This window comes from Rutidosis leptorrhynchoides, chromosome 8 (assembly GCF_046630445.1).
Source record: "Rutidosis leptorrhynchoides isolate AG116_Rl617_1_P2 chromosome 8, CSIRO_AGI_Rlap_v1, whole genome shotgun sequence".
NCBI lineage: Eukaryota > Viridiplantae > Streptophyta > Magnoliopsida > Asterales > Asteraceae > Rutidosis > Rutidosis leptorrhynchoides.
The window spans coordinates 165,734,425-165,742,189 of NC_092340.1; the positions used below are offsets into that span (position 1 = coordinate 165,734,425).

Here is a 7,765-nt window from a genome sequence, read left to right on the forward strand (position 1 = left end):
ATGTAATTTCAATTACTTGTGTCTATTTCGTAAAACATTTATAAAAATTGCACATGTATTCTCAGCCCAAAAATATAAAGGGTAAAAAGGCAAATGAAACTCACCATACTGTATTTTGTAGTAAAAATACATATAACATCATTGAACAAGTGTAAGGTTGGCCTTGGATTCACGAACCTAAATTATTTATATATAATTACATGTTGGTTAATATTGGTCTAACAAATTAAGTTAAGTCATAGTGTACCACAATCCTAATGCTTGAGTCTAAAATGCAAAGGTCGACAAAAATTAGTTTGACTCAAAATGATTTCAAAAAAAAAATTATAAATGATTATTATATAATTTAAATATCGTCGTCTTATATTTTTAAAATATTTTTAAAAGATTTAATAGAGTAAATAATATAATTCCTTTATTAATAAATACAATTTTATATTAAAGTATACTTTTATATTTCTTAAGTAATAAAATTTATAAAGTTCATTTAATATCATAAAAATATTGTGATAGATTCTATTGAGGTATTTATATAATTTGTATTATATTTTTATTTGAAAAAATAGCATTGATAATAATAATAATTAAAAGTCGTATTATTTTGTAATAATTATTATTATTATTTTATTAATAAAAATCAATATTTATATTTACTAAAAATGATATTATGGTAAAATGATAATTCTAATTATGATATCTTTAATATTTAAGATACTTTTTAATATTAACTTTAAAGTAATAATTTTTATTTAAAATGATAATAATAATGATATTTTATAATAACAATGACATTTTTATTAAAATGATAATTTTTTTTTTGAATAAATGATAGTTTTTATACTAACAATACTTTTAATAATACTAGTAATGATAAAATAATAAAAACGATAATTTTTTTCTAAATCATTATCTTACAATAATTAAATTTCATCATGATACTCATACTCATTATTTCCTAATTAATTTGTTAAAGGTTCTTAAATCATCTTTTATATCGCGTTCATTTTAATGAATATAATAGTAATCATAATAGTTAAATGTTACTGTTACTAGTTTTAATTATAATACTAATATTAATAATTATTATGATAATGATAATACTAATAATCTATTTTAATGATAATAATAATAATAATACTAATTATAACTTTTAATGATAATAAATGATAGTAATAATAAAAATATCAATTTTTAAGGGTAATACTTTTTATAGATAATAATAATAATAATGATAATAATAATAATAATAATAATAATAATAATAATAATAATAATAATAATAATAATAATAATAATAATAATAATAATAATAATAATAATAATAATAATAATAAAAATTAGAACGACGATAATGACGACGATAATAATAATCATTTTTACACAACTTCAAATGGCTATAACTTCTAATCCGTTCATCGGAACGATTCGACATCTAAAGGAAAAGTTCTTAATTCTTCGCTAGCTTTCCAACGACACGCATATCTTATACCTTATCTTAACCGTAGATGTAACTACTTCGAGATTTAACATAACCTGACTAAGGGCAATATCAAAAGTACAATCATGCATAATCCTATTTTCTCGAGCACTAGTCAGGGATACACTATTAATATGTAAAAATTAAATTATGATTACTCACGTATCAATATTGAGATTCAATATTGCAGGAAAGGTACGTAGACGCAACGAAGATGATAAACACTAGTTTGACCTCACGAGCATAACCTCGAACATTACCCATTACCTCCATAGCTCTAACCCATAATTTCCTTAGCTCTATCCCGCTCATAAATCCCGTTTTTAAATAACTCGTTCATGACCTCGTCGTAATATTTTATGTATAAAAATACTAATAATAATGCTTCTAGATACTACTAATAATAACAATATTTCTTAATCATAAAATAATAATAATAATAAATAAAATAAATATATACTACGGAGTAAGATAGATAGATGAATTGAATGAAATGAAATCAAATTACGTTCGAGACTTTATAGATCAAATTTGGGTCCCATTACTCCGAAATTTCGGATTGATAAAGAAAATGGAACCGCAATTTGCGGATTACTTCTTCATACATGAACGTAATCCAAACTTATATATATAAAGATTTTATAATATTTTAATTTATATGATTAATTAAATATTATATTATATTTACGTACATGGTAAAAATATAATTTTTACAAAAATGACACGGGCGTGGTCTCACGACTCATGTACCACTTTCGGTTTCTCGAGCGCACTTTCGTAGTTTAGAAAACTAGCTTTTTACGTTACGCGACGTGTACCTTTAGTAATAGTTTGATTTATTCATCAATAATTTACTTTATGAAAAATGTAATTTATAAAATTGAGCATTGTGGTCATTTTCTTCTATAAATCAAAGTCACGTTGTTTGTCAAAATATTTTATTTTAAATTAAACGTTTTGTGACATGTACCTTTATTAATAACTAGACTTAAATTAATTAAAAACTAACACACTCAAAGTGTAACTTAACCTTTTGAGTGTTTTGATCATTTCCTTTTATAATTCATAATCTTGTTATTTATCAAAGCCTATTTATTAATATTAGTTTAAAATCAAAACGTTTTATGCCTAATTTAAATTAAATTTTATAATCTTATACATATTTTTGAAATATTTATCTAATAACATACTAGTTATCCTTTCAAAACTAATTATATAATTTAAGATCATTTACATAATCGAAAATCCTATAACGTTTATGCTTTAAAACTTAATTTGATTTCATTCTTTTATGCGTAAATGTTTAGTTTAATTTCCTTAACTTTCTAAATAATATATCTTAATATAACATATCAAATGGGTTTATCTAGTCAACGAATCTTATCCCAATTTTTCCTTCTATATGATCAATCGAGTATTATGAAATTCAATTCTCCACTAACTTTTGTCTAACTCCCAATAAGTGATACTTTGTTCTTACATGTAAATCACTTTACCATTTATTCCGAATACCATTAAAAAGTAAGGGTTTCCTATTTCAAAGTGGACCTCATAACAGAGACTCATAATCATAGTTCAATGTATCCGATAATTCAATCATTTGATGTTATCTTTCAATCTCGTTGATAAACTTATATCGAACAAATACGTTTATGTAAAGTATTATTATTCATTCAATACCTTGATCGCATTTCCAAGTTCATAAAATAAATCTCATATCTTATATTCATATCAACTAATCCGTTCAATGTTTTATCAATATTTCTCAATTTAAAAATCACAAATATGTATATATATTTATTTACACATACTTGTTCGTGAATCGTCAGGCATGGTCAAAGGGTATTTGATTAAATGAATATAGTTTCAAAACTTTCGAGACTCAACATTACAGATTTTTGCTTATCGTGTCGGGTACATATAAAGATTAAAGTTTAAATTTGATCGGAAATTTCCGAGTCATCACAAGGTTTCCGCCTGAAAACGCGTGTGTGCGTGGCAAATGAGAGTATTCGATGCTAACAACTCACCTTTCAAAAAAAAGACTAGGACGTTAACAAAAAATACGTGTGTCAATTATTTTTTCTGTGTATTATTTTGTATGTGGATAATATATTTGAGACGAAGGATGTAAATCTTTAATTTTGTCATAATCAACGTTATGTGTGAACAAATTAAAGAACGTGTAGACCTCAAATGTAAGAAGAAAAAAAAAATCCTGTTTCAGAATGGTCAAAAGCATGCGTATTGTTTCGGATTATATTCAAATGTCCTTTAATATTCAAATGTAAGAATATTATATTCAAATGTTCTATTGCAGATATTTTCAAGAAGAAGTTTCAAAGTCTATAGTTAGAATTATGAAATTGGGTGCAAAACTGGATTTTAACGGAACATAGAAAACGGTTGTAGGTAACAAACTACCAAATATTTTACTACGTGCATAAGTGGTATAGGACTAGCATATGATGTGGGTTTACCATTCAACATATAGATATAGATCAAATTAATGTTTCGATTGAAGGAAATGAAAAAGGAGTGTAAACCTAGAGACTAGTACAAATCAAATACAGTGCTATTATGTGTCCTTTTCGAGCATCGAGCACCACCACTACCCACATACGACTAATTTAGGAATAACTGCTTTTTCAGTTCAAATGTGTATGAGTGACGAATGTCTTCTTAATATGTTAAAGTGTTGGTATTATGTTTTACACCCAATCATTTACACAATGATGATTATTTTTAATTAATTGTATTTAAACCTTTCAGTTTAAGTTATGTCGTTCATAAATGTAAACATTTGCATGCTAAAATACAACAAAAAAAAAAAAAAAAAAAAAAAAAAAAAAAAAAAAAATTATAAACAAAAAAGATAATATAAACCGTCGATAACTGGAAACATAAACTAAGGTCGGTGAACATATATTAGTGAGTTGGTGCATAGATTATAAATTAGGTGCATCGATATTCAATCTATAGACTCTTTATGTAAAATTAAATCGAAGGATAGTTTTATATACATGTGCTTTTCTAATTGTTGGAGGTTGACAGATCCAATTTCCCACTTTTTAAAAACAAAAGATAATAATAAAAAATGCTTAATTCCATGAATGAAGTTTCTTTTATCAAATACGTGTGTAAGGTATAGATAAGACCTGGATGGGGACAACTATGAGAGCCAGTTGGAAAGAATATTTAATATTAATATTTAATATTTTATTAATTAAAGTATAAAGAACGACGAATAAAATAGGCGTCATCACAATTATGTTGCTACCATTTAAGCGTCTTACACTAAATCATATTCGCTTTATTCTATTTTGAGATATTCTAAATTAATTGTTCATTTTCATAAATTATGAAAAATAAGAAGTTCAAGTTTTATTATGCCTATATGTATATAGGATTAAAGGAGAAAAAAAAGGTAAGGGCTGAGTAAACAGAAAGTACAGTATTTTTATGACGTTTTCTTAAACTGTGTTTTTTGTCTGTGAACTATTAATATGAAACGGAGGGAGTATCACAAAACCAATTACTGAAACGATAATACATTGTTTTTATATATCACAAAACATGTAACACAATACGAAGTGTTCACATGCATGTTCAGAGACTCAAAATATGAACATGAAAGCAGAAAATATAAATTTTGATTATACATAAACATAATGTTTACAGTGAAAATTTCTATAATTCAAAAGTTCTCACTTTTATGGTTATAATTTGACAATACCCAGAGGTAATTGATCTAATAATATCGAAATGACCCCTTAAATCAAGATGTTGGGAGTTCAAATTCAGGAATGAGCTTTTACACAAGTGTATGGGCGTATAAGTTTGAATTGCTTGAAATTAATTGACAATCATCTAAAATTCATTGGTGTTTAAGGGTTGATTCAAGGAAGGTAGCTCAAGATTCATCATTGTTTAGCTTAGAACTTCATCTTCTTTACATGTTGGGTTGTAATCTTCACTTTACTTTTCATATTTAGCATTGATTACTTGTAATAACTTGAAGATGATGATGATTTACATTTCATTATTAGTTTAATTTTAACCATGATTGGCTAAATCTCTTGTGTTTGCTTATCTATAAACCTCTAATGCTAGTGTTTGCCCCAAATCAATTGATTATTGTTGTTTGAATGAATTACATGATTATGTGTTGTTGAGTTGGCTAAAGATCCATTACTATGAGTTTGTTTTAGGCTTGACTTTGATTACATATGTTGTGTAGCTCTCTTAGTGATTTGAGAAGTGAATAAATATGTGCTTCAACACCTTAGGTGATCTAGACAAGTAGTTTAGGAATTGCAAGTGATTGTGTTCTTGATCTAGGTTGGTTTTCAATTGGCTTCTAGTCAACATAGTAATGCCGATTATCTTAAGTTATTTCGATAGTTGAAGGTTTTAAGTGATTTTAACCTAAGCTCAATCTCAATGACTAAATCATGCTTAACTCGATCTTAAGATATAAAGCTTATGTGAATTCGTGGAGTATCATTTGATTTGAGGTTTAGTAGTGATGCTAAACATTTAATAGTTCAACAACTAATGAGATAGCAATATAGGCAAAACGGGGCAAGCCAAGCATAGAGAGGATTAGATAAGTGAACACGTCTTATTTAATTTGTTTTAAGTCTTAATACTTCACTACTTGTTTCTTGTCACTAGTTTAATTGATGAATTTAGGTTTGTTTAATTGTGCAAGTTTAGTTGTTAGTTGATATCAATCAACCCCCCCCCCCCCCCAAAATCAAACAAACCCTAGGACAATTAATAGTTTCAAATATCCGACTTACACAGCGTCTCTTGGGACAAACTTGATATGAATACTTACATCAAAGTGCTATAATAACCTGGTTCTAAGTGCTCGTTAGTTGTGTGTGCTTATTTGTAATATTTGAATCTTGTATAAATGTAGAGGGTAAAAGATGTATTGTCACGCACACATCACACTTTCTTGGCGCCACTGCCGGGGATTGCGGCTAGCTTAGTTGGTTATTTGATTTAAACTTATAATTGTTCGATCCTTTCATAGGGGTTCACCCTTACGGAAGTTACTTTTCGCATTTTATATTACTATTCTCGTTTGGAAAACCGCTTGTGTTTGTGTTGTGATTGAAGGATAGGTACCTTTGGTGTATGAAAACAAGGTCTCACAAGGATCAAGAATTCACACAATCATTTTTCGATCCGGAAAGACACGTGCACGGGGTTTATAATCGTAGAGAAGAAAGGGTATTAAGAAAGAATTTTGAAGCTTTACCATTTTGTTTAGAAGAGATGGATCCAAATGGTAATCCGATTCACAATGAAGAGGGTGATCCTAATGGTCCTCCGGTTAATCAAGATTTATTGAATGATCCAAATGACACGCCAATGTGGAACGCTAGATTGGTTGTACCAACAATGATAGCACCGGCTATCACAAAACCACCAATTGAAGCGGATAATTGAAAGATCGAGGGTAACTTTTTCACGTTGATCAAGGATACATACTTTCATGGGTTGATAGATGAAAATTCGTTCGAACATATTCAACAATTTAATGATCTTTGTGATATTTACAAAACCAAAAACGTCACCGATGACGCTTTTAAACTAAGGGCATTCCCCTTCACACTTCAAGGAGATGCAAAAGCTTGGATGCGAAGTTTACCATCCGATTCCATAAGGTCTTTTCAAGAATTAATAAACGGGTTTATCAATCATTTCTTTCCACCGTCAAAAGTAGAGCGACTTAGAATGAAGATTAATGGGTTCACACAACGGGGTGACGAGAGTTTGTATGATGCATGGGTACGATTCAAGAAGCTACTAAGAGCTTTCCCACTGCATGATTTGACGAAGAAGGAGTATATCAGCACATTCTATCGAGGTTGTAATATGTTAACTAAGTGATATCTTGATTCTTCATCCGGTGGGGTTTTTATGTACAAATCACCAAATGTGACCGAAATTATGCTAGAAGATATCTCCGTCAACACTTATGAATGGGCACCTTCACCGCGATATTTAGCAAGGACGAATGTAGCACAAGTCGAGAGTGAAAATGGGCAAGTGACGCTTGCAAGCTTGAACTTTCAATTTCAAACATTTGGGAAAGAATTGAAGAAGATTCAATAAACGGTAGTTGCAATGCAATTAGGTTGTTAACGATACGAGGGTCCACATCTCACAAAGAATTGTCCTCAAATTACTCAATGCAATCATGTTTATCCCGTGAATTCAGATGCTCATGTTGTGACAACCCGGAAATTTCCGACCAAATTTAAACTTTAA

General features: G+C 28.4%; 1 non-coding gene across 1 annotated transcript; it reads right to left on the bottom strand.

Moving 5' to 3' along the window:
• Nucleotides 1-7,219: 7,219 nt before the first annotated feature.
• Nucleotides 7,220-7,326, bottom strand: LOC139865270 (small nucleolar RNA R71). The gene has a single exon (XR_011764793.1). It is a non-coding gene; the product is annotated as a small nucleolar RNA R71 (small nucleolar RNA).
• Nucleotides 7,327-7,765: the final 439 nt, after the last annotated feature.